Here is a 15,564-nt window from a genome sequence, read left to right as displayed (position 1 = left end):
CCCACCTCTTTTGCTTCCCTCCCTGTCCTTTCTGAAACATCTAAAGCCTGGCACTCGAAGTAACTATACCTGCCCCTGAGCCATCCAAGTCTCTGTAATGGCCACAACATCATAGCTCCAAGTAGTGATCCACGCTATAAGCTCATCCACTTTGTTCATAATACTTCTTGCATTAAAATAGACACATCTCAAACCATCGGTCTGAGCACATCCCTTCTCTATCATCTGTCGATCCTCCCTCTCGCACTGTATCCAAGCTTTCTCTATTTGTGAGCCAACTGCCACTTCCTCTATCTCTTCAGTTTGGTTCCCATCCCCCAGCAATCCTAGTTTATACTCTCCCCAATAGCCTTAGCAAACCTCCCCGCCAGGATATTGGTCCCCCTGGGATTCAAGTGGAACCTATCCTTTTTGTACATGTCACTCCTGCCCCAAAAGGGGCCCAATGTTCCAGAAATCTGTATCCCTGCCCCCTGCTCCAATCCCTCAGCCACGCGTTTATCCTCCACCTCACTCTATTCCTATACTCACTGTCAAGTGGCACAGGCAGTAATCCCGAGATTACTACCTTTGTGGTCCTGCTTCTCAACGTCCTTCCTAATTCCCTGTAGTCTGCTCTCAGGACGTCCTCCCTTTTCCTGCCTATGTCATTGATACCAATACATACCACGACCTCTGGCTGTTCTCCTTCCACTTCAGGATATCGTGGACGCGATCAGAAACATCCCGGTCCCTGGCACCTGGGAGGAAACTACCATCCGCGCTTCTTTCCTACGTTCACAGAATCGCCTGTCTGACATCCTAACTATAGAATCCCCTATCACTGCTGACATCCTCTTCCTTTCCTGACCCTTCTGAGCCACAGGGCCAGACTCTGTGCTAGAGGCACGGCCACTGTTGCTTCTCCCAGGTAAGCTGATCCCCTCCCCAGCAGTACTCAAGCAGGAGTACTTATTGTTAAGGGGTACAGCCACAGGAGTGCTCTCTAGACTCTAACTCCGGCCCTTCCCTCTCGTGACTGTGACCCACTTATCTGTTCTTCCAGGCTCCAATGTGACTACCTGCCTATAGGCCCTCTCAATTACCTCCTCACTCTCCCTGACCAAACGAAGGTCATAGAGCTGCATCTCCAGTTCCGTAACCCGGTCCCTGTGGCCGTCCGGGAGACTGGAAGTCACCCAGACTTCCCACATCTGACACTGAGCACAGAACACCGGCCTCACACACATACTTCCTGTCTGTATTCTATACAGTTATTGCTGAAGCCCCGTTGAGCCAAAGCTTCCGTCACCGATTGGGCCTCTGGAACGTCCAAACATCCACGAAACTCTCCTTTAAAACAAGTGTCGCTGGCCTACGAGAAACCTTGTCGCAGATCCCAGATCTTTCCCTTTCTATCCTGTTCTACCTGGCTTTTCCATCCCATAGCCAGCCGTATTCTTCGCTTGGCTGACCATGACAGGATGCTTTGATCTCCCTTCGGAGATTAGTGAGCATTGATGGGGTTTCACCCTTCAGGGGTGAGGAGAATGTCATTGAACTCAGAGTCTGTGCTCTCCCCTGTCTGCACGTATGGACTTTCCAGCTGAAGTGGAGCCACTGGAATGTGGTTAGGATTGGAACTGGCTGATTTGCCCATCGCCAAGCCCTGTGGTGCTGCAGGTAAGACCAGTTTGATAAATGCAAATTGGACACAGCAAGATCCAACTCTCACTATTTCATAAATGGTAACAGAAAATAGATACCTGTGAATAGAAGTTGCCCTAATTTCCCTCAGAAAAACCCCTGTGCTGAAATTTGGCAACAAACCATTCTCTCCAGATATTGAGGCTGTCCAGCTGACAGTGATGTGTGCAAGTACTCTGTCAGCTTGCCTTGACAGACAGACACCAAGACACTACTTCTATCTTTAGATTCGTTTGTTAAGATGCACCAGCCAGATTTTAGGATTTATTACTGGAAAAGACACGATGACACCAACAACATGTCCTAACCAGTCAGGAGCTCATATACAGTCATCGTACAAATAGTGGGAGGATATATTGTGTAATCATGTGTTGTGAGATTAGTATTATTGTCTGTACGTGACATCATTCATGGGTGGAGTGTTTTAATTATCGTGTAAGTGTGGAGATTTATTAAGAATACTGCAATATAAACTAATCTAACGTGATTAGGAATTGCTAAGAGACATTGTTCACTGGCAGGGCTGAGCATACAGCAGTACAGCAAGACCCGGACAGCTAGCAAGAGCTCACTTAAATCCAGCATCACTTTTTGAACTAAGAAATCGAGTTGTAACAATAAAAGGAAAACAAGGAAATATTTTAGAGAGGAATGAGAAAGTGTGAGTGTTTACAAGTTATTCTTTGCTGGAGAAAGTAAAATCTAAGGAGGGAAAGGACTTAATGCAGTTTTGGCATTCTTTTAAATTAATAAATAGAAGTATTGTAATATATTTTGAACATAGTGGGGTTACAGGGAAGGGAAAGAATGCACAGGGGTGTTTATTTTGGAGAGCACCAAAAAATGCTTGTTATAATAATAATAATAATAATAATAGTACTTTATTGATCGCAAGTGGGAAATTATTTTGTTACAGCAGTAACATTTAAAAACACACTAAGCAATAATAAAAATATAATAATAATTTTAACTAATGAAGTACAGAATAATAATACTCACAATAATAATTTACCAATGTGTAATACTGTGAAATAATAATGTACAAAATAATAAAGCAGAGACTATTGTACCATGATGTGTGTTCTCCTGTTGCCCAGAGATGAAGTGTTGTATATGATTACTGCATTTGGTATCTCGTCCGCTCAATCCGCCGGAGTCTGTCTTCACATCCCAGGATAGACAACTCCCTATCTCACCGAGGGTTTGAGACCCGTCGGCTACCCTCACCTGGTTTAGCCGGCTTGTCGAAGCCGTTGCCCGGGGTGTGGCCGCTGTCGCATACAAACAGCTACGAGGAGCCACAGGTGAGAGCTGAGTGCCAGGTGGGGACCAAGGGTGGACTAACTGCCTTGAAAAGGACGCGACATGTTCCCCCACCAGAGATGCTACCCCTCCCTGACACCCCATACACCCCCCAGAATGGATAATAGCTTGTTCAGTGACCTCCACTACACCACTAATTCAAAAGAGTCCAGGTTGTAGCCAAGGACAAATGCAGCCTTTTTGATGAGTTTATTTAGTCTTCTTGCACCACTAGCACCGATGCTGCTGCCCCAATGTAAACCCGCAAAGAAGACTGCACTCACTACAACAGACTGGTAAAGGATCTCCAACATCCTGCTGCACACATTGAAGGAACTCAGCTTTCTTAGAAAATAGAGTCTGCTCATCCCCTTCTTTTAAACAGCCTTGGTGTTGGTTTTCTAGTCAAGTCTGTTGTCGAGGTGAACACCCAAGTGGTTGTACCCTCTATCTTCTTCTCCCAGAATGTATACAGGACTTGTCACAGTCCTCTTCCTCCTAAAATCAATCACCATCTCCCTGGTTTTGGCCATATTCAGGAGCAGGTGATTTCTCCTTGAAAACCTGCCATAAAGTCATAGAGCATGTCAGCACGGAAACAGGCTCCAGCTCATCTCTTCCATGCTGAACTGTTCCTCAGCCTAGTCCCATTAACCTGCACCTGGACCATACCCCCTATACCCCTCCCTTCCATGTACTTAACCAAACCTCTCTTAAATGCTGCAATCCCACTCATATCCATCACTTCCACTGGCAGCTTGTCCCACACTCACGCACCCTTTGAGTGAGTATGTTTCCTCTCAGGTTCCCCTTAAATATTTCACCTTTTCCCCTCCAGTTCTAGTCTTAATCAACCTCAGTGGAAAAAGCCTGCTTGCATTTACCCTACACATACCCTTCATAAATTTGTATACTTCTAACAAATCCCCCCTGAATCTCCTACAGTCCAGGGAATAAAATCTTATCCTATTTGACTTTTCCCTGTAACTTGGGTCCTCAAAACCCGGCAGTACCCTTGTGAGTTTTCTCTGTACTCTTTCAATTTTATTTACCTTTCCTGAAGATAGGTGACCAGAACTGCTCTAACTTTGGCCTCACCAACATCTTATACAACTTCAACATAACATCTCAACTCCAGTACTCAATACAGTACTGTGATTTATGAAGGCCAATTTGCCAAAAGCTTTCTTTATGACCCTATCTACCTTTGATGGCATATTCAAATAATAATGGATCAGTATTCCCAAATCCCTTTGTTCTACCACACTTCTCAGTACTCTACCATTCACTGTGTGTAAATCCTACCCTGGTTGTCCTCATAAAGTTCGCACTTGACTGCATTAAGTTCTATCCGCCATTTTTCAGCCAATTTCTCCATTTGGCCCACATCCTGCTACAAGCTTTGATTGTCTGCATCACTGTCCACTATGCCCCCAATCTTGGTGTCATCTGCAAATTTGCTATTCCAGTTTACCATATTATCATCCAAATCATTAATATAGATGACAAACAACAATGGACCCAGCACTGATCCCTGTGACACACCACTAGTTACAGGCCTCCAGTCAGAAAGGCAACCATGTACTACCACTCTCTGGCTTCTCTCGCTGCTCAATTTACTACTTCATTCTGAATGCCAAGCATCTGTTCTTCTGGACCAGCCTCCCAAATAGGACTTTGTCGAAGTCCATGTAGACAATGTCCACTGTCTTTTCTTCATCAATGCCACCTCATTATGGTTAAAAGAGAAAAGCTTTGAGTCATGCAATCTCATTAAAACACAAACAAGATCATCTTTTAAAACTGAAAGTATGGAGGACTAAGCCAAGTTGGTCTTGAGTTTGAATTATTTTTTAAGTTTTCTCTCTGCATTTGGGGTGTAACAATTCCTCCCATGCATAAGACGTTTCCTATTAATAAACCTTTATGGAAAATTGTGTATTCCACCTTCCCACACAAAGACCTCAGTCTCCCTCTCACACTCCAAAAAAATTTTCTGGTAATGTTCAAAAATTAGACACATACATCAGGTAGGAGATAAAATAGCCCAATTAACCACAAACAACACAGTCGAAGGGTCTCAGCCTGAAACGTCGACTGCACCTCTTCCTACAGATGCTGCCTGGCCTGCTGCGTTCACCAGCAACTTTGATGTGTGTAGCCCAATTAACCAGCTTTTTTTTGGCAGAATAAAAGGCTTTCTTAAAAAAAAATAGAGGCCCTACACAAGGTAAATGATTAATACTGAATGAGTTGAAGCACTTGAGGAATAGATGTTCCTTGTATTAGATGAAGGGATCTGTAAACTCCTGAACCAAAAACCTGCTCTAGAAATATGTTATAAACTATCTGGTCCATTAAACTGGTACAATTCAAAACATAAAGCAAAATTTACCATCGGTGAGGCTTCACTGAAAGGGAAGACGGGTTTAAAATTTTATTGGGGGTCTTAAATCCCAAAAGCGAACATACAACATAGAAATCTTGTTTGGTTAAGGTAAGAAGCCAATCCTTTTGATGTGCCTAGTTTAGAAGTAGGTAGAAAGATTAACAAGGAACATGCAATCAGTGGCCACTTCATTAGATACAGGAATGGAACCCAGAGGACTTTTCTGCTGCTACGGCCCACATTCAAGCTTTGAAGTGCTGTGTGTTCAGAGATATTCTTCTGCACATCACCATTGTAATGCGTGGTTATTTGAGTTACTGTCACCTTCCTGTCAGCTGAACCAGTCTGGCCATTCTCCTCTGAACTCTCTCATTAACAAGGCATTTTCACCCACCCAAATTGCCATTCACGGGATTTTTTTGTTTGCTTTTCGCATGATTCACTGTAATCTCTTGAGGCTGTTGTGTGTTAAAATTCCAAAAGATCAGTAGTTTCTGAGATACTCAAACCACCCCTTCTGGCACCAAAATCAGAATCAGGTTTATTATCACCAGCATATGACATGAAATTTGTTAACTTAGCAGCAGCAGTTCAATGCAATACATAATCTAGAAGAGAAAGAAAAACAATAAATAAAATAAAAATAATAATAATAATAAATAAATTACAGTATACATATATTGAATAGATTTTTTTGAAAAAATGCAAAAAACAGAAATACTGTATATTAAAAAAGTGAGGTAGTGTTCAAGGGTTCAATGTCCATTTAGGAATCGGATGTCAGAGGGGAAGAAGCTGTTCCTGAATCGCTGAGTGTGTGTCTTCAGGCTTCTGTATCTCCTACCTGATGGTAACAGTGAGAAAAGGGCATGCCCTGGGTGCTGGAGGTCCTTAATAATGGACGCTGTCTTTCTGAGATACCGCTCCTTGAAGATGTCCTGGGCACTTTGTAGGCTAGTTCCCAAGATGGAGCTGACTAGATTTATGACCTTCAGCATCTTCTTTTGGTCCTGTGCAGTAGCCCCTCCATACCAGACAGTGATGCAGCCTGTCAGAATGCTCTCCACAGTACATCTATAGAAGTTTTTGAGTGTATTTGTTGACATGCCAAATCTCTTCAAACTCCTAATAAAGTATAGCTGCTGTCTTGCCGTCTTTATAACTACATTGATATGCTGGGACCAGGTTAGATCCTCAGAGATCTTGACACCCAGGAACTTGAAACTGCTCACTCTCTCCACTTCTGATCCCTCTGTGAGAATTGGTATATGCTCCTTTATCTTAAGCTTCTGGAAGTCCACAATCAGCTCTTTCATCTTACTGACAGTGAGTGCCAGGTTGTTGCTGCGACACCACTCCACTAGTTGGCATATCTCACTCTTGTACGCCCTCTTGTCACAGCCTAAGATTCTGCCAACAATGGTGTATCGTCAGCAAATTTATAGATGGTATTTGTGGAAGAAAAATACTAAGATCTTGTGACAGATGTTAAGGGGTTAATGATTTTTAAGAGTGAAAATTCAAAAGCTATAATCATTTATCTGACTAATGTACACTGACTAAAATGTGCACTGTAGGCAGGATGTAGAAATAACTATATCTGTGCTGCTTTATTCTAAGAATTATCACATGTCTGTGACTGAGCAAGCCTGGTGTAGTTTAGGTTCCTCCTTACAGCTTTAAGTGTTTCTTGTCACGTACTTTTGGGGTATAAATAAGAGTGTACTCTATTGTTAAGCAGAGTTCCAAGATCCTGCTTTTAGGTGCTTGGGCTCTCCATGATATTATGTAAATAAAATCCTTTAGTCTGAAACAACTCTCTGAGTCGGCCTGATCTATTCTGTCTGCTGCTCCTGAGATTTATCTGCAACAGTATTTGAGTTATGTCTAGCCACACAGTCATGTGTATATAGAGAGTAGAGCAGTGGGCTAAGCACACACCCCTGAGGTGCTCCAGTGTTGATCATCATTGAGGAGGATGTGTGATCACCAATCCGCACAGATTGTGGTCTTCCAGTTAGGAAGTCGAGGATCCAATTGCAGAGGGAGGTACAGAGGCCCAGGTTCTGCAACTTCTCAATCAGGATTGTGGGAATGATGGTCTTAAATGCTGAGCTATAGTTGATGAACAGCATCCTGACGTAGGAGTTTGTGTTGTCCAGGTGGTCTAAAGTCATGTGGAAAGCCATGGAGACTGCGTCTGCCGTTGACCTATTGTGGCGATAGGCAAATTGAAATGGGTCCAGGTCCTTGCTGAGGCAGCATTCATTCCACGGTCAAAGTCACTTAGATCACATTTCCTCCCCGTTCTGATTATTGGTCTGAAGAACAACCGAACTGCTTGACCATGTACGCAAGCTTTTATTCACTGAACTGCTGCCACATGATTGGCTGATTAGATAATTGCATTAATGAGCAGGTGTACAGATGTCACTGGGGGGCTGGCTTATTTGCCAGACAAAAGCAGCTTCCACTGTTCAGTCCATTTAAATTCGCAGCTGCTCTTTCCCATTAGTTGGCTTGCAAACCACAGCACCAATTTCTGGTTCCGGGCACCTCGGGGGTATAAGAACAACACGTGCGGGAGGCTTGGCCTCTCTTTCCTTTGTCCCCAGGACACATTTCACAGAGCCGTTGGGAAAGTATTTCCAGACCTAGAAGGCCTGCTTGTACTCTCAGCTAACTATCTGCTTGCTTAACATTTAGTTTTGTAGCTTGTGTAACTTGGGAAAACTTAAATGTTTGGTCGAGTCTTTTACTATTTGTAAATAAATGATTATCATGCTTATTTATAGTCAGTGTCACACACCAAACCCAGGAACCTGCTTCCACATTACAACAGGTGTACCTAATAAAGAGGCCACTAAATGCATATGGAAAGCAGAGGGCACCCTAAGCACACAAGTAAAAGAATGACTAACAGGAGACAATGTGGAAACTCATGAAAGTTGAAGAAACAGAGAAAACCAAAAGGAAAGTTCTGTAGACACTTTTATAGAGAGGCTGTTATACTTGGTGTTAGCTTGGCCCGATAGGACCCTATGCTTTATCTTGGAGGTATGGCTCTCTGAATGCATGAGCAAATATTTAATGTGAAGGTCCAAAGAACTCTAACAGCCAAAAGGAAGTGTACTTAGGTCATAGGGGTTGACAATGAAGTAAACAAGAGGGATCTGTCTGAACGATTATATTCAATTCACTTATCAAAGAACGAAGATATGCTTTCATCAACTGCATGGACAGCCACTGAACTGAAATAGTCCTCTCAAATGCCAGCTGATGAGTGGATGCCATTCACAATGGCTAATGCCAACTTAACTTCATTGAATCTGTCAGATCTTAGATTTGTTCCAATTCCCTGTTAAGTTGTCTAAAGCAGAAACAATACAATTGTAATCTTACAGCAATTCAAGAGTTAGTAGGTTAAATATCCTGGTCCCAGTCCAGGGACTTAAGTACAATATCCTGGTGTTGCAGTACCGTGCTGGTGGAATTCTGAGCTTCTCTTGTTAACACCAGAAGAAAGAGGAATCAGTGCAGGCCATTTGGACCCTCAAGGCTGTTCCATCTTTCAATGCAACCATAAGGGCAGAATTAGGCCGTTCGGCCCATTGAATCTGCTCTGCCATTCCATCATGGCTGATTTATTATCCTCACAACCCCATTCTCCTGCCTTCTTCCTGTAATCTTTGGCACTCTGACTAATCAAGAGCCTGTCAACCTTTACTTTAAATATACCCAATGACTTGACCTCCACAGCCACTAGTGGTAATGAATTCCACAGATTCAAAACCCTCTGGCTAAAGAAATTCCTCTACATCGCTGTTTTAAATGGACATCTCTCTATTCTGAGTCTGTGCACTCTCGTCCCAGATTCCTCACTATAGGAAACATCCTATATCAATAGTCAATAGGTTTCAATGAGATTCCCCCTCAGCATCTTTACCCTTGCAGCTTCTTAACTCTATCCATAAGGATTCTACATTTTACAGTCTTATGTCACCTACCTCTAAGGGTTTGATTTCATTGTCTTACCAACAGAGCCATTGACCCCCTCGTCTACTTGCCTGTCCTTTTGATATATGTATCTTCAAATTTCAAACTCCTATTATGATTTTCATTCACCCATGACTCAGTGATGTCCACGTCATACCTGCCAATCTCCAAATGGCGCTACAAGATCATCCACCCTATGCCATATCCAGTATGCTTTCAAATATAACACCTTCAGTTCTGTATTCATCACCCTTTTCGATTTTGCCCCATGTTACACTTCAATTCATCCCATTGACTGCATTACCATCTGCCTGTCCTTCTTCACAGTCTCACTGCATATTGCATCTACTTGCACACCAACTGCAGCATCCTCAGCCCTATCACCCCAGTTCCCATCTCCCTGCCTAATTAGCTTAAACCCTCCCCAACAGGTCTAACAATCCTGCCCACGTAGATATTGGTCCCCATGAGGTTCAGGTGTGACCCATCCCATCATACCTTTCTCAGAAGAGATATCAATGATACAGAAATCTGAAACCCTGCCCCCTGCACCAATTCCTCAGCTATGCATTCATCTACCAAGTCATTCCATTCTTACCCCCAATGATGTGTGGCACAGTCAGCAATCCAGAGATTCTTACCCCAGAGGTCCTGCTTTCCAGCTTTCTCCCTAATTCCCCGTATTCTCTCTTCAGTACCTCCTTTTCCTACCTACGTCATTGGTACCAATGTGTACCAAGACTTGCAGCTGCTCACCCTCCCTCCTTTAGAAATCTGTGGCGCCAATCTGAGACATCCTTGACCCTGGAACATGGCAGGCAACATCCAATACAGGTGTCTCTTTCACATCCAATACAGGTGTCTCCTGTCTGTGGACATGAAAGAGATTATTGCCTCCCAGGTGCCATTGATTACTTCTCCCACCCTGCCCTCTTAGCTTTAGATTTTCCTAAAGAGTAAAATCTACCTATTTTCAGCTTTGAATTAAGAAATTATTCTCCACACAGCTTTCTGGGACAAGGGATTCCAAAAATTCACCACCCTGAGAGAACAAAACTGTTTGAAAAAAAAAATTGTACACCGAACCCTCCTGCCTTTACAGCTAGGATGTTTTTTTAAAAAATCTCACATTCTCTAGATTGCTGGCTAATACTGTATTTACGTTTTTTTTTAAATCTGTCCATCTTCAGCTCATTTTGTGGTACCTTTCTGTGCACAACACACTTTCGAAGCTACAATACTAACCAAACCTTACAGTTGGCTGCAAAGTCCTTTGCTTTGTCGTGAGGCCTGAAAGATACTTTACAGGTATCTCACTCCTTTGTTTCTCTCCATGTTTATTCATTTCTCACTTAAGAAACATTACTTTCAAACTTCATGAGTAAAACTCAGGTGCTGACTAAGTTACAAGATATTCAACTGTATCCAATTTTCTTCCAGGAGGATTTCCTGATGTTTGCCAGAAGACTTCTTTCGTTCCTTCCTAGATAATGAACAGAAGGTAATTGTAGCAACTCGAATACCAGTTCTGCTTCATCAGAGAACCTGAACTGCAGCTGCCATCAAACCTCTGGTCTTACAACTTGGAAGGCCCCACAGCAGAGCATTCACCCATTCAGCTCAGCAGCTCTATATTCACCAGTTTCATAAGCAGGGGGAAATACATGGCTAATAACAAAGTAGTTTTCAAGTATTGGTCATTACTAAATGTTGATTAAGCTTCACGTGACCCATAGTAGGAACTTGTAATTGCAGGTAACATTTTCCTATTGCTTGGTCTCGCAAAGAATCATTGTTAAAGAATTCTTGTGAGTATACAAAGAATTTAATGTCAATGAAATCATGCACCCAACAAGCTCTGCAAAACAATAAAAGCAAAATACTGCAAAAGTTGAAAGTTTTAAATAAAGAATTCCTTTAATATTGAACTCCCCGTCATTGAGCACATTTACAAGCAGCGCTGTTTCAGAAAAACAGCATCCATCACTAAGTAAACCCCCGTCCAGGCCAGGCTCCCTTTGCACTATTGCCATTAAGGAGGGGGTACAGGAATCCCGAATGCCACACCATCAGGAACAATATTTATCCCTCAGCTTTCACCCATCAGGCTCTTGAACCAGAGGGGGTTTCTTCACCCACCCCAACACTGAACTGATTCCACAACCTATTTTTAAGGATTGAACCACTTTTAAGGATTCTATAACTCATGCTTGCACTAATTATTGCTCATTTATATTCCTTTTTCTTACAGTATTTGCAGTTTGTTGTCTTTTGCACACTAGTTTGTTTGTCCATTTCTGCTGTGTGTTCTTATTGATTCTATTGTTTTTCCTTCTGTTTATTATGAATGCCCACAGGAAAATGAATGTCAGGGTAGTATATGGTGACACAGATGTACTTTGATAACTGTGAACTTTGAAAAGCTCAGCATCACTGAGAGAGGAAGCAACGTAAGAGATTACTTTTCAGCAGAACAGATGCAACTGATCTAGGACAAAGCAAGTACAGGGCATTTCCCCAAAAGATTATTGCTGAGAACAAACTTCATTGAAATGAGAATACAGTTTAAATGGCAGAGAAGAGGAAAAGTGGACAGAATGGAAATCTTGTGGAAATAAAAGTTCAAATCAGAAGGGAAGAGTTTAAAAGGAGATCATTTTTTTCTTTGGCAGTTTGATCGAGGAATAACTGTGCTCTGCAGACGGGCGATTTTGTGGACGCAAGAAAGAAACTCAGATGGTAGTTTGCCTCCCAGGTGCCAGGGTCCAGGATGTTTCTGATCGCGTCCACAATATCCTGAAGTGGGAAGGAGAACAGCCAGAGGTTGTGGTACGTATTGGTACCAATGACATAGGGAGGAGGTCCTGAAAACAGACTACAGGGGCTTAGGAAGGACGTTGAGAAGCAGAACCACAAAGATAGTAATCTCAGAATTACTGCTTGTGCCATGTGACAGGAGTATAGGAATAGAGTGCGGTGGAGGATAAATGCGTGGCTGAGGGATTGGAGCAGGGGGCAGGGATTCAGATTTCTGAATCACTGGGGACCTCTTTTGGGGCAAGAAAGACCTGTACAAAAAGGATGGGTTGCAGTTGAATCCAAGGGGAATCAATATCCTGGCAGGGAGGTTTGCTAAGGCTACTGTGGTGAGTTTAAACTAGGATTGCTGGGGGTGGGAACCAAACTGAAGAGATGGAGGAAGGGGCGGTTGGCTTACAAATAGAGAAAGCTTGGAGACAGTGTGAGAGGGAGAATAGGCAGGTGATAGAGAAGGGATGTGCTCAGACCGATGGTTTGAGATGTGTCTATTTTAATGCAAGGAGTATTCTGAACAAAGCAGATGAGCTTAGAGCATGGATCAGTACTTGGAGCTATGATGTTGGGGCCATTACGGAGACTTGGATGGCTCAGGGGCAGGAATGGTTACTTTGAGTGCCAGGCTTTAGATGTTTCAGAAAGGACAGGGAGGGAGGCAAAAGAGGTGGGGGCATGGCACAGCTGATCAGAGACAGTGTCACGGCTGCAGAAAAGGAGGAAGTCATGGAGGGATTGTCTACTGAGTCTCTGTGGGTGTAAGTTAGGAACAGGAAGGGGTCAATAACTCTATTGGGTGTTTTTTATAGACCACCCAATAGGGGCAGGGACATTGGGGAGCAGATAGGGAGACAGATTCTGGAAAGATGCAATAATAACAAGGTTGTCGTGGTGGGAGATTTTAATTTCCCCAAGATTGACTGGCATCTCCCTAGAGCGAGGGATTTAGATGGGGTGGAGTTTGTAAGGTGTGTTCAGGAAGGTTTCTTGACAAATATGTAGATAAGCCTACAAGAGTAGAGGCTGTACTTGATCTGGTATTGGGAAATGAACCTTGTCAGGAGTCAGGTCTCTCAGTGGGAGAGCATTTTGGAGATAGTGATGATAATTCTATCTCTATTAGGAGGGAGAAGAAGATGGTGGCGTGATGCAGCGCGCACAGCCGTTCCGAATGATATCGTATGTGTTAATTAGGGGGCCGTGCACAATCCTGATTTAATGGAGACAACCATGAGAAGCACGGAGGAACGCCTGGAGAAACTTCTGAAATGCCTGCTTCACTGCCGCTGCTACTGTGCGTTTGAGAATCTCCAGAGGGGAAGGCCCCAAATCCTCAGCTTTGCCCATTGCCTGTTGCTGGGGCCGGGGTCGAAGCGCTCGGCAGAGATGGGGCTTGGTGCTCGGTGTCGGAGAGTTGGTCGGAGGCTCGGAGTTTTCGGACGAACTCTGAGTTGGACTGTGGTCGGATGCTTCCAGGATGTTGCATCGGCAAGTTTGTGGTGCTGGAGGTTCATCATCTGCGTGAGATGATGGGACTTTCCAGAGACTTTGAGACTCTTTACCGTGCCCATGGTCTGTTCTTATCAAATTGCGGTATTGTTTTGCACTGTTGTAACTATACGTTATAATTATGTGGTTTTTGTCAGTTTTTCAGTCTTGATTTGTCTTGTGTTTCTGTGATATCATTCTGGAGGAACATTGTATCATTTCTTAATGCATGCATTACTAAATGACAATAAAAGAGGACTGCGTGTCCTCATAATCTAATCTAATCTAATAATTCTATCTCCTTTACCATAGCATTGGAGAGGGATAGGAACAAACAAGTTGGAACAGCGTTTAATTGGAGTAAGGGGAAGTAAGAAGCTATCAGGCAGGAACTTGGAAGCATAAATTGGGAACAGATGTTCTCAGGGAAATGTTCAGCAGAAATGTGACAAATGCTCAGGGGATATATGCGTAGTGTTCTGCATAGGTACATTCCAATGAAACAGGGAAAGGATGGTAGGTTACAGGAACCATGGTGTACAAATGCTGTTGAAAATATAGTCAAGAAGAAAAGAAAAGCTTATGAAGGGTTCAAAAGACTAGGTAATGATAGAGACCTAGAAAATTATAAGGCTAGTAGGAAGAAGCTTAAGAATGAAATTAGGAGAGCCAGAAGGGGCCATGAGAAGGCCTTGGTGAGCAAGATTAAGGAAAACCCCAAGCATTCTACAAGTATGTGAAGAGCAAGAGGATAAGACATGGGAGAATAGGACCAATCAAGTGTGATAGTGGAAAAGTGTGTATGGAATCAGAGGAAATAGCAGAGGTACTTAATGAATACTTTGCTTCAGTATTTACTACAGAAAAGGATCTTGGCGATTGTAGGGATGGCTTACAGCGGACCGAAAAGCTTGTGCATATAGACATTAAGAAAGAGGATGTGCTGGAGCTTTTGGAAAGCATCATGTTGGATAAATCACCAGGACTGGACGAGATATACCCCAGACCTCTGTGGGAGGCATGGGAGGAGATTGCTGAGCCTCTGGCGATGATCTTTGCAACATCAATGGGGACGGGAGAGGTTCCAGAGGATTGGAAGGTTGCGGATGTTTTTCCCTTATTCAAGAAAGGGAGTAGAGATATCCCAGGAAATTATAGGTCATTGAGTCTTACTTCAGTGGTTGGTAAGTTGATGGAGAAGATCCTGAGAGGCAGGATTTATGAACATTTGGAGAGGCATAATATGATTAGGAATAGTCAGCATGGCTTTGTCACAGGCACTTTGTGCCTTATGAGCCTGACTGAATTTTTTGAGGATGTGACTAAACACGTTGATGAAGGTAGAGCAGTAGATGTAGTGTATATGGATTTCAGCAAGGCATTTGATAAGGTACCCCATGCAAGGCTTATTGAGAAAATAAGGAGGCATGGGATCCAAGGGGACCTTACCTTGTGGATCCACAATTGGCTTGCCGACAGTAGGCAAAGAGTAGTTGTAGACGGGTCATATTCTGCATGACGGTCGGTGACCAGTGGTGTGCCTCAGGGTTCTGTTCTGAGACCCCTTCTCTTCGTGATTTTTATAAATGACCTGGATGAGGAAGCAGAGGGATGGGTTAGTAAGTTTGCTGATGACACAAATATTGGGGGTGTTGTGGATAGTGAGGAGGGCTGTCAGAGGTTATAGTGGGGCATCAATAGGATGCAAAACAGGACTGAGAATTGGCAGATGGAGTTCAACCCAGGTAAGTGTGAGGTAGTTCATTTTGGTAGGTCAAATATGATGGCAGAATATATTATTAATGGTAAGACTCTTGAAAGTGTGGAGGATCAGAGGGATCTTCAGGTCCGAGTCCATAGGACACTCAAAGCTGCTGCACAGGTTGACT

Source organism: Mobula hypostoma, chromosome 11 (genome assembly GCF_963921235.1).
Source record: "Mobula hypostoma chromosome 11, sMobHyp1.1, whole genome shotgun sequence".
In the NCBI taxonomy this organism is placed as follows: domain Eukaryota; kingdom Metazoa; phylum Chordata; class Chondrichthyes; order Myliobatiformes; family Myliobatidae; genus Mobula; species Mobula hypostoma.
The sequence above is the reverse complement of the archived record's forward strand: the minus strand, read 5'-3'. Positions refer to the sequence as shown.